Source organism: Ambystoma mexicanum, chromosome 11 (assembly GCF_040938575.1).
Source record: "Ambystoma mexicanum isolate Mex_15411 chromosome 11, UKY_AmexF1_1, whole genome shotgun sequence".
In the NCBI taxonomy this organism is placed as follows: domain Eukaryota; kingdom Metazoa; phylum Chordata; class Amphibia; order Caudata; family Ambystomatidae; genus Ambystoma; species Ambystoma mexicanum.
The window spans coordinates 164,253,135-164,273,075 of NC_090934.1; the positions used below are offsets into that span (position 1 = coordinate 164,253,135).

General features: G+C 46.8%; 1 protein-coding gene across 4 annotated transcripts in view; it reads left to right on the top strand.

The window, feature by feature from the left end:
• The window catches only part of NIPAL3 (NIPA like domain containing 3), a 429,324-nt gene that overhangs the window by 57,590 nt on the left and 351,793 nt on the right, over positions 1 to 19,941 (top strand). The window lies entirely within an intron of this gene.

Below are 19,941 nucleotides of genomic sequence, written 5' to 3' on the forward strand. Positions count from 1 at the left end.
TATGGAAGAGAAGCTACTTCATGGCACCACAGGAGGTAAGGGAGATGGGCAGTGTAAGAAGGAACAAAAGTGGCAGTTGGGGTTATGGGATGAGATGTAGAGGCACATATGACCATGTTCGCTGTTTTGAGTAACAACATTCCAGGAAATACAAGTGCATGTTTTACATAACTTGCAGAAACAACAGATAACAAAGTGTGTGTGTTTTCGATAACAGAAGAATGCAAGTCCAGAATCTGTTTGTGTCCCAGTATAACGAGGCCCGAGTGTAATAGACCTGCATGTGAAGATTGACACTGAGCAGCAGTTTGATGAATAACTTGCAGTTCCTTCATTCCAGAAGTCTGGGGTCAGTTTGTTCCACAGTTTGGAGTCTTGTACTGCATTTGTTTACCCTCCATGCTTGAACCTCTCAAAGGCCAGGGAAACCAATCTTCCAGCATTAATGTTCTTGAGGGTAGTGGCTTTGAGTAACCAGTTTAATGTCTTTAGTGTTGGCGATATGCAGTCACTAAGTTTGAGACCCTTGGTCAGTCTACTTTATTCATGAGAAGTTGGAGTTCGTGTGTACATTTGTTGAGGGTATCCAGAAATAAAATGTTGCAGTAGTTAAGTCTTGGGTGTGAGAACTCTAACCACCATAACCTTGCAAAGCATATCTATAGAAGGAGGATTCATTTTAACACGTGTTGTGCATTCATTTAAGGGATGAAAAAGATAGAAAACAAGATTAGACTTAAGTTCTTTCCTTTTTATTTTTTTCGATACATGGATGGAAAGGGGGGGGTCGCTTATAATGTTCAGCCATTGAAAGGGCGATGTGATCGTTTTTCATTCTTAAACAATACAATCTATATCTTGGTTGTGCTAGGCAACATAAGAGTATTTATTATCTAGTCCTTGATGAGAGCCATGTGCTCTCAAATATGTTTTATTTTGCCTGTTTGTGGCCTCCCCAAACTGAATCTATTTCTGAACTCCTGTTACACTGGGAATCTTGTGCAACAGGAGTGATGAAATGGATCCTTGTAATGCTGTCCCCCTACCCGCTCCCTCATCTTTGTTTCTTATCTGGGGGATGCCCCCTAGTATCCCTCACCCCTGGCAATGCTGCCTCCCCACCAACTCTCTGCTCTGTTCCTGGGGCCATCCCATGAACCTCTGCCACTTCACTACCTCCCCACTCTATTCCCCAGTCTGATCGCCCCCTTCCCTACCCATTTACCTCCACCCTTCCACCTCCTTGCTGCTTTGTTGGCCGGGCACATCCCACATGCGGAAAGTATGTTTCACACTGGATTACATGCATACTTTTTTTGCAGTGTGTATTGGGGCCGGATCACCCTCTTGATCAGTTTTAAGGTGGAAAGGCAGTTGGGTATCAACATCATACTGGTATAGAGTGGCAGCTCTAGGCTTCAGCAAGTCCATCAAATATTTAATCCAGGCATTAAATAGGCAGGGATCTAGTCTGGCTTCTGTGGACACTCCACATGCAGTGATTTGAAACAATGATTGATGTTTACATGAGGAAAGATTCAATCCAGTAAATTTCCTGTCCATTGAAATACATGGAGTAGAATTGGATGATCTGCTATGTCAAAAAGATTGAGAACTTTTTAGTATAGTGTACATCCAGAGCATTCAATAACATTCCTCACATAAGAGGGATGTTTCTATACCTCTTTCTTTTATGAGTCTGGATTGGTTGTCCTGGAAGAGGAGTTTGTTGATAGGCTTCTCATTTCATCTCTAAAACTCAGGACATCCTGTCCTCTCTCTCCTTTCCCCTTCCTCCCTCTACTCTCTGCTCTTCCTCTGGCCCTTCTTCGGCCACCTCTCCCCTCTCCTTCTCCGCCTTTCCCCTGTTCTCCCCAGACAAGGTTTCTAGACAAGCCCCACCATGAAAGTCTCGTCAAAACAGGTTCATCCCTGTTCCTCCAAAACCATCAAGTACCACATTGACTCCCTGGCTCCTTCTCTGGCAGACTTCTGCAACCACTCCTTCACCACTGGATTCTCTACCCCCCCACCCCCCACCCTCCCCGAAGCACTCCCTTGTGCACTCTCTTCTTAAAATACCTTCTGCCGACCCGTCCTGCCCGGCTAACTATCGCCCAATATACATCACTCCTTTCCTGGGCAAACTCCTCGTAAAGCTGGCCATCTCCCAGCTCAATCTTCTCACTGATTCTGTTGGTTGTCTCCATGATCATCAGTCTGGCTTCAGAGCTGCAAGAAGCATGGAAAACCTATATATAACCTATTACAGGGGCATTGAACAACATACACTACCATAGTGGAGTTGCAATTTGTCAGGGTATTTTGAATCCAATGTCTAGTCAAACCTACATCCACTATGGTACTCCTCTGCGTTTGTTGACAACATGTACAGTTCCCACATGGTGTATGTCGCACTGTCTTGGGAAGATGCCAGGCCTATGTAATTGTCTGTTGTTTAGGTTCCCGACCTACTACATTATTCCTGGTAACCTGGTTCCGAATGTTCTTACTCTGCTTAAAGACTATCAACGGTCTTTCTGACTGGCACTCACCCTGTTCCAACACATGCCAATTCTTATGAATTATTTTCTGAATTTCGTTAGATAAATGACTGAATGTGTTCACAAACACAAGTTTCTTTTTTTTCTCTTCCTCTCTTTTATTCTGATCTAATAGAGCTTCCCGATTGCAAGTTCAACTTCTTGCTTGTAATCTTTCCGATTGGTGCAATTTCATTTTAATCAGAGAAACTGACCTAGAGGTAGATAATGCTGTGTATGTTTCGGGTTGGTGCTGTGTCATGACCACTGTGAGGGAGCACAAGTTGTGCCACAAGCAGGCTCCCACCAGAACTATGAGGGCCTTAAAACCACTGCAAAAGGGCTCCTGGAGCCAGTCCTGGCGCCTTTGGCACCAGGCTCATATGTAGGAAGGAAGGGCTGTTCAAACTAGGTCCCATTTATGTACATGGGCCTTTAAATCCAATATGGAAGCACCCACACAGTCTAGTTCTAAGAACCAAGCCATGCGGTCTAGTGTTTTGGGTGTAGCAGGCCTGGAACTACTTTCCCTGGGCTATATAAACCACACCCTGACTGCAGAACACGCTTCGTGTTATTCTGCAACCAGCAGCGTGATGCTCACTGTGTCCAGCTCCTGGTCTTCAGCATCTTCCTTTAGTCCTGCAAGAACAAGAACAAGATTATTCTGTCTTACCTGAGAAAACACCATCCAGCACTCAGCATCTCAACTGGGCTGCAATCTGTGGAAACCGAGAGAAGAAGAAACATCACTCACCTGTGAGTACTAGCTTAAGGACTTCCAGCGAACCGCTACCACAGCTGCTGTTCGAACATTGCGACCTGCAATAACGAGAAAGGGAAAAACAATATTGGAACCCGCGCTTCCAAAACACTGAATTCCATCAGTCTTACCTGAATTCCATCGCGCTACGCCACGCTTCTATACAGAGCACCACAGCAACATCTGCAAAGGAAAAGAGACATATTCAGGTTCGCTTTCAATATTAAACAACCGGACAGCGCTGTACTTACCTTAACAGATTCCGGGGGCCTGTTTTTCATCGTGCTCTCATCCACTCGCAGCACCACAGCGGCTGTGAGGAGAAGAAGAAAACACAGGATAGCTTTAAAAGACAATAAAGGCGCTGCGCTTCGCGCTTTCTCTTACCTAGAAACGTGCCTCTCCATCCGGCACGCCAGCATCAAGACCTTTGCACCTGAAAAGAAGGAGATAAAGACATTAATGAATTCCCACCCTAAACAGAACAAAGACTTACAATTAACAAACCTACCTGCCTACCAGCAGATTCGGGGTCACAGCAGGCCTGGGCCCAAGGAAGGCGTACTGCACCAGTGAAGCAACTCGGGCAGCTTGCCAACAAACGTCAATCGCCCCTGCACAAGAAACGCAAGACGAATAGCTCACCCTACAAATATCTAAGATTCATTATTCAGCACTGGGCAACTATGCATCGAGGGTTCCAGATCTCAGAGCCTTCCAGACACCACCTGGTGATATCAGGTGAGCGTAACTCGCTGCTATAATGCAGTATCCAATTTTTTTCTGTTGGCTTGTGGATGGGTTTGACCCCCAAAGTGTGGTTTTCCGTATCGACTACAATTGTCAAATCAAGATACTTGATTGTATTCCCATGTTTAGTATGCGTAAAATTCAACTGGGCATCCTGCCGATTGATCCACTCCATAACAATCAACATGTCATCAATGTATCGACGCCACAGACGTAAATGGGCTTTGTAAGGATTAGCATCTCCATAAATAAACCTCACCTCAAAGTGCTCCATATAAAGGTTAGCGACACTAGGGGCCAAAGCTTCCCCCCATCGCCGTCCCCTGTATTTGCTTATAGTATTGTCCATTGAAATGAAAGTAATTTTCTTTAAGTGCAACTTCCGCACACCAACCTCCAACGGGCACAGGTGTATGTGTGTCTATTGTAGTGTGTCTTGGCTTCTCTTCTATGACTTCCAATGACACATCCTGTGGGATGCTAGTATACAGGGCCATAACATCCAAACTTATCAGTAGATCTTGGTTCAGATTGTACGCACGCCCTTCGATTTCCATGGTATCTTTCACATATGATGCCATTGCCTTCACCATGGGTTGGAGGTAGAATTTTGACAATGGTTCTAATGCTGATTTAATACCTGATACGATAGATCGACCAGGGCGCTTTTCCAGACCTTTGTGCATTTTGGGAAGGGTGTAAAACTGGGGCATCTTAGGGTAAACCATCACTAGGAATTATGCCTCCTTCTCTGAAATCCAACCCTTGATCATGCTTTGTTTACTTTCACAACGATAATTTTACTGATCGCCTTAATAGGATCACCCTCGAGTTTACGATAGCTGTTTTCATATCGTAACTGTCTTACGCACTCATCAACATAGTTTGTTTTGTTCTGAATCACTGTGGCGCCTCTCTTGTCGGATTTTTGGATTATGATATTAGAGTTTTCTGACAGAGATTTACAGGGTAATTCATGGAAATTCGCTACTCGCCTCCAAAAGCAGACATGGCGCAGCGACCCTGCAGCAGCGCCAGTTACGCCCCCAAGAACGCCCTGGCGCAAGGAAAAGCCATCAAGATCGCAAAACCATCGCAAAGGGCTGCGCCAACCCTGTACCAGTTTACCGGACTGGCAAACAGCAAATGCAAAGCGGGGAACGTGTATTATGGGTTTCGGGAACACGCGTGCGCGAGAAGTTTCACACGCGATCTGGCCTGGGGGGGCGTGTGCATGTATTTCAGAGGTGCGCGAGAAGTTCCACACACGATTGGCCTGGGTGCGTGTATTTCAGAGGTGCGTGAGAAGTTTCACACGCGATCAGGCCTGGGGGAGCGTGTGCGTGTATTCCAGAGGTGCGCGAGAAGTTTTACACGCGAAGTGCCTGGGTGCGTGTATTTCAGGGGTGCGCGAGAAGTTCCACACGCGATTGGCCTGTGCGCGTGTATTTCAGGGGTGCGCGAGAAGTTCCACACGCGATTGGCCTGGGCGCGTGTATTTCAGAGGTGCGCAAGAAGTTCCACACGCGATCGGGCCTGGGGGAGCGTGTGCGTGTATTTCAGGGGTGCGTGAGAAGTTTCACACGCGATTGGCCTGGGCGCGTGTATTTCAGAGGTGCGGGAGAAGTTTCACACGCGATCGGGCCTGGGGGAGCGCGTGCGTGTATTTCAGGGGTGCGCAAGAATTATCACACGCGATTTCAGCAGGGTACGTGTATTTCAGGGGTGCGCAAAAATTTTCACACGCGATTTCAGCAGGGTATGTGTATTTCAGGGGTGCCGGGGAGTCCTACATGTGATTTGGCAGTGTGGGTCCTCCCAGGTGTTCCCTGTACACCCTCCACGGCTCCTGCAGGCAGCCCACACCACAGGGGACTACCCTGCATCCCTGGTCATGTCCCGCAGGCAGCCCACCCAACATGGGCATGCCCCCCAGCAAAGGCACATGTCTCCTTGCACTACTGATCGCCAACTCATGTCCCCTTGCACCCCCACCCCCAGCATTGCGGGGCACCTGCCAGCAGGCCCCCACTCATGTCCCACTCATGTCCCCCTGCACCCCCACCACCCAGCATTGCGGGACACCTGCCAGCAGGCCCCCACTCATGTCCCCCTGCACCCCCACCCCCCAGCATTGCGGGGCACCTGCCAGCAGGCCCCTACTCATGTCCCCCTGCACCCCCACCATTGCGGGGCACCTGCCAGCAGGCCCCCACACATGTCCCCCAGCCAACATGTCATCACAATCTAGATTCCTGGCCCTTATGGTCAGCCTCCAAATGCCAAACACCCACCTGAGTATTGCATCCACCCACTTAGAAATGGCAATGACATGATAGAACCCCAATTGCAAGTTTGGAAATGAACACATGTCCCTCACATACACCCAATGGGTGTCAGTGAATCTCAACACCCATATCATGATATGCATGATACCAATGAGATGATACTACACATTGAAGTTTGATGAAAAAAATCTATTAAAAACAGCATAAATGGAATTAAAAATAAACAAATGACAATGGGAATCAAAAACCAAAAGCAGCATGTCCGTAAAATAATGAAAAATGACAAATCATAATCCAAAGGAAAGGTGTCCAAAGTCACAGTGCAAGGAAGTAAATCCAAGGTAAAAACAAAACCGAAAACCATTGCTCCATGGGTAAATCCAAAAAAATAAATAAAATCCAACAGTCAACTATATACAGATAAACAAACCAGGGTCCATGATCCCAACTGAAGAAATGAAACCTACATAAAAATACTACCTAATAAATAAACTATATACAAAAATGTGGTCCATTGTCCAAAAGGTCCAAAATAAATAAAAAAGCAAAGGAAACCTAACACTAACTACATAACTATTTACAAGGGCAGCGGGCTAGTCCGACGGCTCACTGGTTGTTGACATGGGCCAGGGCATCATCAAACTCCTGTTCAATGGCTTGGAGGCGGGCATGTTCCCTGGCCCCGAGGTCTCGCAGGGATAATGCAGTGTCCAGCTCCAACTCCCTGCGAAGACCCTCGAGGCACTCAGCCCGCCTCAGCGCCCTCCGCATGGAGTCCTCCGCCCTGACCATTGTGAGCCGTTCCTCCTCTGCCCGCTGCCGCTCCGCACCTATCTGCTGGCCCAACCGCTCCCACACGGAAGCCACTCCCATTCCAGGGTTCTCCTGCCCTCCGGCCGATGCCTGCACCCCTGATGTTGATGGATGGCCCCGAGCCATGATGCCTCCCACGTCGAGCCTGCCGCTGCCTCCGACGCAACTGCCTGTGCCAGCACGACGGCATCCAGGCTGATGGAATCCACCGACGCCGTCGTGCACGTGCCCTGCCCGATGATGCCGTCACATCCTCCATCTGCTGGGGTCCAGTTGCCTGTGTGTCCACCCCTGCTGGACCTCCGACTCCCGACTGTGGCAGGGATGGGATCCCCACCGAGGTGGCTGCATTGGTTGGGGCAGGTCCACAGGGGGCCCTGGTGGCATCTGGGCCGGAAGACGGCATGGAGTACGACTGGCGCATAGCCTCCACAGAGGAGGAGAGGGTCGCCAGAGTGCCCGACACATGTACGAGACCCCTGACCATGACCGCTCCCAACTGGGCCACGTTGGCACGGTGCTCTTCGTGATGACGTGCGTGCTCCCCCCGGGAAGCACGCACCTCATCACGAATGACAGCCGTGCCCAACGCAACACCAATCAGGACCTTCTCCATACGGCCAGGGGTCCCCTCGTCCGCAGGTGGAGGGGAGTCAGATGACATGGACATCCCCCCTACCTGCGGACGGGCCTGGGATGGGCCATCCCTGCTGGTGCATGGTGGTGCAGTCACAGTGTCAGGGACAGTGACATGCACAGGCACCTCCACGGCGACCTGTGCTACCTCCTGCCCCTGCCCCTGGACTGCACCACTTGCACCAGCAGGGATGCCCCCACCAGGCCCCATGTGCGGCTCAGTTGTGGCCTCCTCCTCCTCTGTGGAAACCACCAACCTGGATGGCTCCACACCATCTTCCGCCGTTGCAGGCGTGGGGGCATCCCCGCCGCTTAGCTCCACAGCGCTGTCTCCGCCCTCTTCTTCACTTTGTGCTGTGTAGAGGGAGACATAGAACACAAGCATCAGGGTACTGTACAATGGTCCCCTAGACAGGAAGCAATAGCAGATGAGTGGCACTGTCAAAGATCACTTCCATCATGTCCCTCCACAACACATGGGTCAGTGCAGGCAAAACACATGCAGTAACAGGCATGGCGCATGCTATGGACATAAGCAAACATGTCAAAGGGACTCTTGAAGCATACAATGTTGTTTTTGGACTCACATGCATCATGGGTCATGCCTATCACATGCACACACTTCAACGTACTTTCATCCATCTGGACTCGTACACCCCAGACACAGTGGATGCAAGGATAACTAGGCTGCATCAGTGAATCTGAACATTGTCACAGACATGTGTCATGCATCCATGGCATTCACAAATCACAGACACGCAGGTCAGAAACACAGACATGGACACCATACATGTACATGGCATCAGCACCCATCCCTCACACCCACCCATGTCCAGGGACAGAGACTGGCATGCTCTCATGTGTCCATTCCGCATAGGGCTCCCCATGTTGCATTTAAACACATACACCAACCCTGTGCTTCACACATTACTGGTCTCACATGCATGACCATGATGTCCCTGCACACACACACACACGTGTACATGGCCTATGTCACACATACAGGCAAGTATCAGACAACCAGCACACTGCAACATGCCCTGTCTCACACAGCAATTCTTGGCCACTTACCGCTCGACTCCAGACGGGTCTGCTTCTCAAGGATCTGGGCATGGAGCGATGGGCGTACGCGTTCTAGGACCCTCAGCTGGATGGTACTCATGCAGCCCTGGCCCCCCTCCACGAGGCGCCGGGCCTTTATGAGGGTCATGGACCTCAAGTCCTCCCAGCGCTTCTTGACTTGCTTGATGTTGCGGGTTGCCACCCCCTCTGCGTTGATGGCAACCACAAAGTCGTCCCAGATCCTGTCCCGTCCTTCCTTGTCGGCGCGTGGTGATCCGAAGAGGGCATCATAATGCCCCAGGACAAGCTCCACCAGGACACCAACTTCCTTCTGACTGAAGCTGGTGGCCCTCTGCCCCTCTGGCTGGGGGTCGCCAGTGGTCTCAGATGGTGTTTGCCCCGACATGGCGACCCCCGAGGCAGGCGTGGGTGGGCAACTGGGTCCTGGGGCTGGGCTGTGGAGTGATGGTATCCCAGTCGGGAGTGTTCTGTTCCAGCAGGGGTGGACACAGCAACTGGACCCCTGCAGATGGCTGATGTGCAGGCACCAAATGGCAGGGCACGGTGGCAGCAGGCAGGCAGGCAGCAGCAGATGGCTCGTGGGAGGCTGCTCGGGGCTCTGGGGGGCAGTAATTCAGCCTTTTGGGCAGGAGCATGGTCTTCCGTGTGCTTACGTGTGGCCAGCTTGATACGGAGTGATTTGGCACGTGAAAATTCTGCACGTCAGCGTGTAATTCTAGGAAAGGCCCTTAGCGCGTAAGCGCGTCAGCACGCATACGCGATTCCATTGGACCAAATGCCCTTAGCGCGTATGCGCGTATGTGATGTATCGCGCACGGGTGTTGCTTTTCGTGGGGTGCGGTGCGTGTGTTTTGCAGGCGTTGGGGTTCACACGCTATTACTTCACAGCGGGTGGGTGTTGGCCACGCGTTCTTCTACACGCAAGGCAGACGGTGAGTGGTACCCTGCTCCCCCAGGCCCGATCGCATGTAAAACCACCCGCGAGCCCCTGAAATACACGTACCCCGCTCCCCCAGGCCCGATCGCGTGTAGAACACCCGCGAGCCCCTGAAATACACGTACCCCGCTCCCCCAGGCCCGATCGCGTGTAAAACCACCCGCGAGCCCCTGAAATACACGTACCCCGCTCCCCCAGGCCCGATCGCATGTGAAACTTCTTGCGCACCTCTGAAATACACGCGCACAGGCCAATCGCGTGTGGAACTTCTCGCGCACCCCTGAAATACGCGCACACGCTCCCCCAGGCCCAATCGCGTGTGAAACCTCTCGCGCACCTCTGAAATACACGCGCCCAGGCCAATCGCGTGTGGAACTTCTCGCGCACCTCTGAAATACACGCGCCCAGGCCAATCGCGTGTGGAACTTCTCGCGCACCCCTGAAATACACGCACACGCTCCCCCAGGCCCGATCGCGTGTGGAACTTCTCGCGCACCTCTGAAATACACGCACACGCTCCCCCAGGCCCGATCGCGTGTGGAACTTCTCGCGCGTGTAGAACTTTGGCGCACGTTTTTTGCCTGCGCAGGGACGCTACCGCCTGCTTTCGTGTGGCGGACATGTATGGGCCTGTGCGCGTCTTTGGCCGTGCGCTGTTTTTCCCTATTCCATTCCATGAATACGTGTTGTAGGCGAGCGTGTGGGTGTTCCGCGCACTTGCCTCCTGTACTTCCCCGTGACGCCCACATTTTCACGAGTTGTTCCCCATTCTGCATGTAACGCCCCGTGTTATGCCTACTTTTGTTATGTGCGCCGCGCTATGTGCGAATTCGCTGTGGCCTTATCGCACAGCGTTCGATGACCTGTGCGCCAGCGTGCGCCGCACACTTTTTCAGCGCACATCCAATATTTTTCTCGCGCACGGACTTCCATGAATCGATGTGCGCTGGTTTCCCTGTGATTTTCACACTTGCACTGCGATTTTCGCTCTTTCACTGCGAATCGCACTTTTTCGTACGTTTTCGCACGCTTGCGCCGAAATTTTCCACGCACATTAATTCCATGAATCGGCCTGTTAATAGTGTCTCTTTCTCTCCTCACATTCTGATACTAGCCCTTGTTCCTGTTAGTGTTTTCTAACTTAGTTAACTCATTCAATACCCGATTTTCAAACACTCTGGCTTCTGGGCTTCTAGTTTGCAAAGGTGGAATAAAAGTGGATTTATTTCTTAAACCACTATCTCTCTAATTGTGTTATTACTTGTCATTAAACCAAGACCACGTTCCACTATTAAACGTTCATCCTTAGTAAGTGTGTGATTAGACACATTTACCAGAGTGCTTGCATGCTCCTCGTGACCCTCGCTTCTATGTCCCAATTCTGGGGGTCCTGTTCTAAAAAATGTTGATTTTGTCCGGCCAGGCCTCTTTGGTTACTATTTGGCCTAGATCTCGGGATCTCGTCCACCTGTTCTCCTACCTCTAGAGTAAGATCTTTGTGTTGCATTACTACTATCATCACTTGAGCTAAATGAAGTATCCCTAAAGTGTACTCTGCGACTATCTCTTCTCTGTCTAATTTGTCCTGAGTCATCCTGTTCTCGTGGATTATAATTCTCTTGCGTATATCTAAACGCCTTTTTATGACTAAAGTACTGGACATCTTTTCTCATTCTTCGTATCCTTTCTTTAGTTAAGTCCTCTTTAAAGTCTTGCATTTCCTTAAGCAGTTCATCCACTCGTTTTTATAAACTTCCACGGGGACTATTTTTTTCATCTCTTCTTCTAAAATCTGGAGGTCTATATTTTCTTATCCGTGACCATAATGAGGATCACCCAGACCCTCTCACACTTTTGGCAATGTAGCTCCACTGGATGACCATGTTTTTGTTGTCCAAAACAAAAAAACAATCTTGGCTCATTACGAACCACTAGCCCCTGTGGAAGTATACAATTGCGCAAGTACTCTAACATTATTGACCCTTGAAACTCGGTCTTCACCAATCTTTTTTTGAGCTGTGACAGTACATCCCAGCTTGTAAGATTTGTTGTGTCTTCAATAGCTCCCCCAAAAGCCACTGATTTGGTCAGGAGTTTGTGATGTGCTCATCATTATAACTCTTACATCTTTCTGCTGCCATTTTGTAACAAAAATCAAACAGTGAAGTGTATGCCACCAACAGTTTATACTTAATCAAACTACTCTCACGGCACAGCTGCCTTACTAGACACTACCCACAACAGGAGATATATGGGGTATATTTTACAACTGCGGGAACCACCCGAGGATAAACTTAAACACAACAGGGTATCAATGGTTCCATGCCATTCCCAAAGACTAAGGGCACTCGTAGAAACCTACACTGGAGGGTACAAGATTTTGTCACAAAGATTCAAAAACATTTTGCATAGAAAAATACATATTTTATTTAATTAATACATCAAAATCAGTCAACCACAAATTCTAAAAAATGAGAATAATTGTCATGCTACTATAATTGCAGAAGGAGTGGTGATTTTGAAACACAAAACCTAAAGAACACATAAAATATTAACAGAACCGTGCATATCACACTAAATTCACTCCACTTTTACACCATCCGAATTCATTCATTTATACCATTTCCACTCAATCACCCAACATGTTTCATTTCATCCATTCAGTGTTAAAACATTTTTACTGCAAATTCTTCAGGGGAGGTAGTGTATGAACACCACACAATCCTATTTAACAATTCTTGTAACACAATCAACTCTTAATTGGACACATAAATGTACTAGCAGTTATTCCCAATTACTTCACATAAAGCAAACTTCCTAGTTCTTCTTGATCCCACCATTGCCGGTTCAACTGTGAAAATGACCTACAGGATGACATAAAGAAGGGCTTAATACCTCAAATATCTATTTCATTTATACTACAAAGCTGATTATCAGTATATAATCACCCATAGGCACTTTAATGGCCGCAAGAAACCCAATTTTCTAGGGAATTAAACTATAAACTGTTCCGGTCTGCATAATCACCCTTCACAAGTTCTCTTTTCCGTTTACAAATGTCATGCTCAAGAAAGAAGGTTACTCGTTCTTGTGTCATCCGAGCCAGACCACCTGCTGGTTACCTCACGTACACCCCACATTTCAGGAACCTCGCGTACACCCCACATTTCAGGAACCTGTCTCGAGTAAATGGTTAAACATATCGGTGCCATGGTAGTCCTCCACCTTGTATAGGTAACTCACTAGGTAAACAAAGGCATTTCTTATTGTTCACCATAACTCATTTAACTCCACGCTCTGTTCCACATACTATAAGTCAGGGTAAAAATTCCACATTACCCCTGCAAGAAGGACCTGTGGCAAACCATGCTCCTATAGCATGTGCCCTGTCTCACCAAATGCCCTGTTGTCGATTGCACACCATGTAACTGCATGTCCCATCAACTAAACGTGCAATAAGCAGAGGGAGACAGATGGAACCGCTTCATCACTTACTCGTGGTTCTAATTATACAATCCCGCCTACATCGAGGACCAGAATTTACACCCAGATGCAGGGAAGAGCTGCGCCTGGGCAACCCCCGTTCTTATAGCGCATGTCCTGTTTTCAAAAGTGCCCTGTTCTCTACGGCACCACACACTCCCATATACACAACGGGCAAACATACGAATGAGAACGGCACCGCCGCCTCAGTGCTTACTTTTGACTCATGAGACGCACCTCACGCTCTTGTTGAGTTGCTACACCGTGCTACTGTGTAGTCTCCAAGAACCATGTCTTCTGTAATACGCGTACTGCACACTATATGTGGCTTTACTGCCTGCACCTGGCGAGAAACTAAAAGCACAAGTATGTTAAGTCTGCCCGAGTTTACCCATGCCGCGTCCCTCTTAACTCACGCCTCTGCACTGAAAAGCTTACCGTATCGTAAATTTTATGTTCCCACTTCCGGTTTAGTTACCTCGTGATGGAAAGGATTGTATCTCATCACCATGGTGATATACCTGTGAGCAACTAGGTTCTTTTTTCTAACTCACTTAATTCTTAAGCCATTACTAATTACCCCCAGAGCCGTATACTCCTACTACGGCTGCTTTACAGTGCTAACACTACTCTCAAATCATAAGTGGGATGTTAATCAGGGCTAAACCGCTCCATCCCTCGCATCCCGATCCTGGCCATCAACGTTCCATTTCTTAACATGCTGCCGGGCCCAAAGAACTTAATCCGTCGCTAGACGCTCATACGCCCCCATTCTACAGGTCGTTCATTAACGTACATATATACTTGAGATTAACATGCACATTATGTGCCCATCTTAACATAGTGCATTAGGCGAATATTAATTAGTTTGGGCTCCATCTCCCGCTTCTTTTCAACATGGACCATCATAATTTGTCCTGTATTCAACAAGCAGGATTGCAAAACCCATCTAGTTTCTACCACTCTCCTGTCCATTCATTAGCACTTGTGGCCTACCTTTCCGCATCCCGTTCATTTAAACCTCTGATTGCACTTTTAGTCAAATAGATGAGTACATTTTCTTTTTCCTAGAGTTTCCTTTTGCCCATATCACTGCCCGGCTTTACTTATAGGACAGTCCATTTAATCTCCTCTGCCCTATGTATCATTTCGGAAAGTTACCAGCCCAAGTGCAGCGATTCAAGGTGGTGAGTACGACCCTGAAGGTGCTCATGTTCTACAAGCAGTTTAATCTAAGTGTCTGCGTAGCTTCATGCAGGAATGCATATGCGCTTTATGTCTAACGCATTTATGTCATAGTCTCCATCTTGACGTCATCAGCTTCTGCGTGATCGCAGTCAGTCTACTTGCTCAATTGACTGCAAACTTATATCTCCAGTGGCGTCCTTAGGATAAGTTCTGAACGGCTGTCTGAATGAATAGCGTTTCTCACACCTTCAGTACATTGACGATGGAGATGAGGGAACCAAGAATGATGGACACCTCTCATTTCTCTGGTGTTGAGATGAGTGGGATAGGTGCAACCAGGGCCACGTTTAGGGCTCCCTCTTACTCTTTCACCTTTTCCTTTCAGCATGTGAGGGAATAGGAGAGGTTTTGGACACAGGACGTTGGGCTCTAATTTGGGCATCCTAGCATTGACAGGAACTTTAGTTAATGTTGTTGAGGCAGAGAAACCCCTCAAAGAGATGGGGCTAGTTAGGGCTTTCTCCATCCTTTCTTACGTTGTCTTGAATAACTGTTTTTATCTATAAATATGCCTCCTTTGTGTCAGTCTCTTACTCCCAGACCCTCACAGCAGTCATCCATAGACTGTTGTATGCAAACCATAGAGTACTGTAAATTAATTGATGATTTTATAGTTCCACTTGAGGCAAATAGCGACCACTACTCCCTTTACCAGACCTTAAGAAATGTGTACGTTCTGAATGTGGTAAAGAAAATCAGAGCACCTCAATAACAGAGGGTCTCGTGATATCTACTAGGCGAAGGTTAAGGTTGGCTAAAGCATTGGGTGAGCAAAAGATAGAACATCTAATAAGCTAGAATCTGAGTCTCATTGAAGACTGCTTGTCATTTAAAAACTATCTTAATTAGAACCTTTGTCTTAACCTACAAATGCTTTCTCATCAACTAAACCCCTGAGGACCCTGAAAAGTAAGTGAAGTTGGTTGGATGAAGATTGGAGGATTAAAAGGGATGCCCTATTGGATGCAATTAAACTTGGGGTGATAATCTAATGAAACATTTCCTTATGCTCAGGAAAGGGTAAAAGAATTATTTAAAACATTGAAAAACTGACCTTGAACTATTGTGGAATGAGTTTGTAAAGGCTGCAACTAATAAAAAGCTGTGCACCCTTTGAGAGATAGTACTTATGCCTCCACCCAGCAACAATACCATCACATTTGAGACCCTCCTACAGTTGCTCAGTGTGATACCACTTTGGGAAATCATTCCGCATTTGTCCCACTGGCACAGCATTGTTATATCTAGACAAGCTTTGTTCAATGATCCCCCATGATGGCTTGATTAATATCTTTAATCACATGACCAGGATAAGCAGGTAGTATCGACTGTATTAGCTGTTAACGCAAGTAAAAGCCTAGGTCCAGATTTCTGGCCTTCTGACTTCTTTTTGACTCATAAAATACGGGCACTGATAAAAACAGATAGCTGAAAGCAGGCAATTATTTGCTAACTAAGCTGTAGGTGCATATAGCTTTTAGAGAACTCATTTAAAATGTTTGGTTAGGTTTTCTTAAAAGGATACTACTGTCGGTTTTCGAAAACAATGTCCTTCCACCCAGACAGTTGGGCTTTATATCGGGTTTGTGCACAGAGCATGAGGCCTTGAATCTTTATTTGATCATAACTAGATCTGTGTTTATTATGGCAGAGGGCTTTTATGTAGCATTCATGGATCTGGCTGCAGCATTTGGTTTGGTGGAGTGGTACAAACTCTGGGTTACATTATCGGCTATAAGAATTCCCAGAGAGTGACCGCATCGGTGCATGAAAACAAGTGCAGTGTTGAGATATAGCAGGGGTGACTTCTCAGGTACCAATAGAAGGGAGTATCGAGCAGGGATGTGTCCTAGCCCCCCGTTTATTTAATTTCGGATTTCACTTTAGTCTATGACACATTAACTGATGTGTCTTCTTGGGCCGGCTTCACGTTGCCCATATTTTCCTACGGGGCCAACAATGTGTTGATGACCAAGACCATGAAATCGCTCCAAAAACGATTAGACGCATAATATGAATGAGTTGGGGTGTTCCATAAAAGCAAACATTCTACTGTCCGTAAAAGTGATTTGAAGAAAATGCACAGCTTTCATTTTGGCGGTATAGCTATCGAGAAGGTCGGCATGTTTGACTATTTAGGAATTCGTGTTTCTGAGAAGCAATGTATTCAATGTCTCAATTTTTTGGGGGTACCTTTTTTTCAAGTTTAAAGCCCATACATTAACCTACGTTTTTCCTTTTTTTGATGCTAAAGTTAAGTCTGTGGCATTATATGGAATGGGGGCCTGCGGCCATCCTAGGGTGTATGAGTTACAACTGATAGAAAATCGATTCTGACATTTGCATCACGCCGAGATGGGATAACCCTCTTTGGATGAAGCATGTAATAAATGAATTAGACAGAGCCCATAGGAAGTAACTCTGGCTAGGTTAATATTAGATTTGTTAAAAAACAACAAATGGTCAAGAGAAATAATAGTTATACAAGCCCCCTTATTGGGCCATTGTGGCAATATCGATGGAAGCAAGCCTAGAATTGTATTTTAACACAGAGCTCTTCCTTGCATGATGATAACTAAGTTTAATTGTATAACTATCAATTTTACGAAGACTAGATGGCTGAATGAAATTAACTGCGGGAGATCCCTCGTTTTGTACCATTTTGTTTCAATACACATAAACGTGTTATTTTTCTGTCATGAGAACTTAATTGAACTTGGATATTTCTAATACTGAGACTGAAAAAATTGAGACAATGCTGCACCCCTTTATTGATCTGCTTAGGGCATATTAGCCAGTTGTATCTTGGGCTAAAATGCAGTTTCTCAGCAGAGCCTTGATAACTAGAAGGAGAGCCTTGCAAGAGACTAATATCTAGGAAATAGTTGTATTTTAAAATTGTAAGATGGATGGTGTCCACATGACCTGTACCAGTCTTATTTTATCCTTTGATAACTGATTATAGGTACGCTGATGCTTTAAAAAAAAAGTTCTTTATGGGATTAATATCCAGAATAAAGAATTGTAACTGAACTGAGTTTGGAGAGGGAAGTGCCAAGTGATCTTTTGAGCTGTGCATACCTCGTTATACACAGCTAGGGACTTTGTGTCATGTTTTCTTTATTTATGTGAATTTATAGAGCACCTTCGCCAAAGCACTGTACCAAAGCATACAATAATATAAGAAGAAGCAGTGCTCGAAATTAAGGTTGGATAAGCAGGAGCTAAAAGCAGCTCTTGAGTATCCAGAATTCACTAGTGACCAGGAGCTACCACTGGGGAACAAGGAGATAATATATAGCACTCCGCAAATGTAACTTCCGTATCAGATGTAAATGTATTATTTGTCCATTATTTATGACCTTTTATACTTTAAATGATGTATAGAAAAAACTTGTGCAAAGGCGTGTTATAAATACCAAATGATATATCATATCGTCGATGTGCCCTATTGTTTATTTTTAGATTTCCCAAATGCACACAGTTACATTCACATGGGTAGTTGTGTTTGGCATCCGTTGGCGTGAGGAGCCAAATGTAGCTCCTGGTAGCTGTTGCTGTCAAGCTAAGCAGGCTATTTTAGGCAAATTATAATGCAGAACACCTGATGGCCATTCAGGTGTGAGAGAAACAGCAGCGGGACAAGCAGCAGCAGGAAGAAGCAGAAGCTGATGCCATTGTGGCGGCAGCTGAAGGCCACGTAATAGATGTGGCAGAGTGCTGAACAACGTGGGCGTGCAGATGACGCGCAGCAGGAAGCTGTACTGAAGCAAGCCACGCCGTGTGGTAGAGACGCTCCCGACATGCCGTGAACTGCTCCGGTGCTACCTTCGCACCGGACAGTTTGCGGAGCTGAGAGAGCTCCCTCGAAGGAAGCCGCGCAAGGTGGCAGTCCGAGAGGAACTGTCGGAAGCCGATGAGGTCCCAAAGAGTGAAGAGGCCACACCAGCGAGTCAAAAGGAGACGCCAAGGCATACCGGTGAGTTGGCCTGAAACAGGTGACCCAGGGCGCTCTGAAGGCGACTGCTAGGTGTTAAGAATTCTTTTGAATACCAAACAATTGAATTAAGGCCAACTGGGCAGAACTTTCCTAGTGCAGGATACCAAATAGGGAAACATTGTAACTTGAATTGCCAGAACGAAAGCACACCCTTACACTAGGTAGTGTTTTAAAATATACAATGGGTACGGCAAAAGGCCGTGTTCGCTGGCAAGCCCCAAAGGCCCTGGCTAGTGGGTCCAAAAGACATGTGTAGTCTGTCATGGCCATTTAGTTGGCCATTTAGAAACATATTGGGGCAGCATCTATAGTGGACAAGGCCGTGGCCACTGGCCATGGCCCAATAGTGTTTTAGAATTTACAGTGGGCACTGCTGAAGGCCCCTGCTAGTGGGCCTATTGGAAACCTTTTGGGGGAACATGTACAGTGGACATGGCCAAAGGCTATGGATGGTGGGCCGTTATAATAATGTGATGATATAACAAAACACTGATCAAATCTGATCAACACAAATCTGATATATAAGCCATTAATATAGGTTTTTGATGTTGCCCAAAACAAACCTATTTTATCACTGATTGTTGAAAGACTGAGTGCCCACCAGAATTGCAATCAATGTTTTCTTGGTTACATATACATCCTTGCAGCAGATCCCTTATCCTGCTAAACTATCATCCTTTTTCAGTTTTTGCATGAGGAAGAGTGTCAGTGATGCCGATTCCTCTGAAGTAGGAGATTGTGAAGCAGTTAAGGTGTAGTTTAAACGGTTACATTTGTCCGCCCGTAAATTGAGGTGATGCAGAACTTAATTGCAAAAAGAACTCTGCACTTCCAGAGGAAATATTTGTATTGTTAATTCACGAAAATGCCTAAGTTCTCTAGGGATCGGGCTTCGCTCCAGGAGGCATTTCTCATCAGTGAAAGGTATGAAGTCAGTCCGGATTCCGGGTTGGGCGGTGTCAAAAACACTGTTGTACTGCTCTGCTCACACAGGCATAGAATGTATGTTTTGGATAATATCAACAGTGTTATCTGGGTTTACATTCCATGTCCTGCTTGATATTTGTTCAACGTTTCTTGTGGAGGTGCATGTTGCCCTTCAGTCGTGCCTATGGCAGTGTGGGTTGCTGGTTCTAACAGACTAGTCCCCTTGGTGTTTGTTTTTAAGGAGGGTCTGTTTACACTGTTTAGAAATGTGCCTTTTCTTTGACTGCTGTCAATCTTTTCATTAATTGGCCAGTGGAAAATGACTGCATTGTTTAAAATTACTTTTGAACTATTGAACCTTTGATTGAACTATGCTGCCTGTCTAAACAGGGTTTAGCTCTCTGATCTCTGTTGTGTTACATGGCTGCTCATGAATCCAGTTATTATGCCCTTTGATCTCCTTGCTGCCT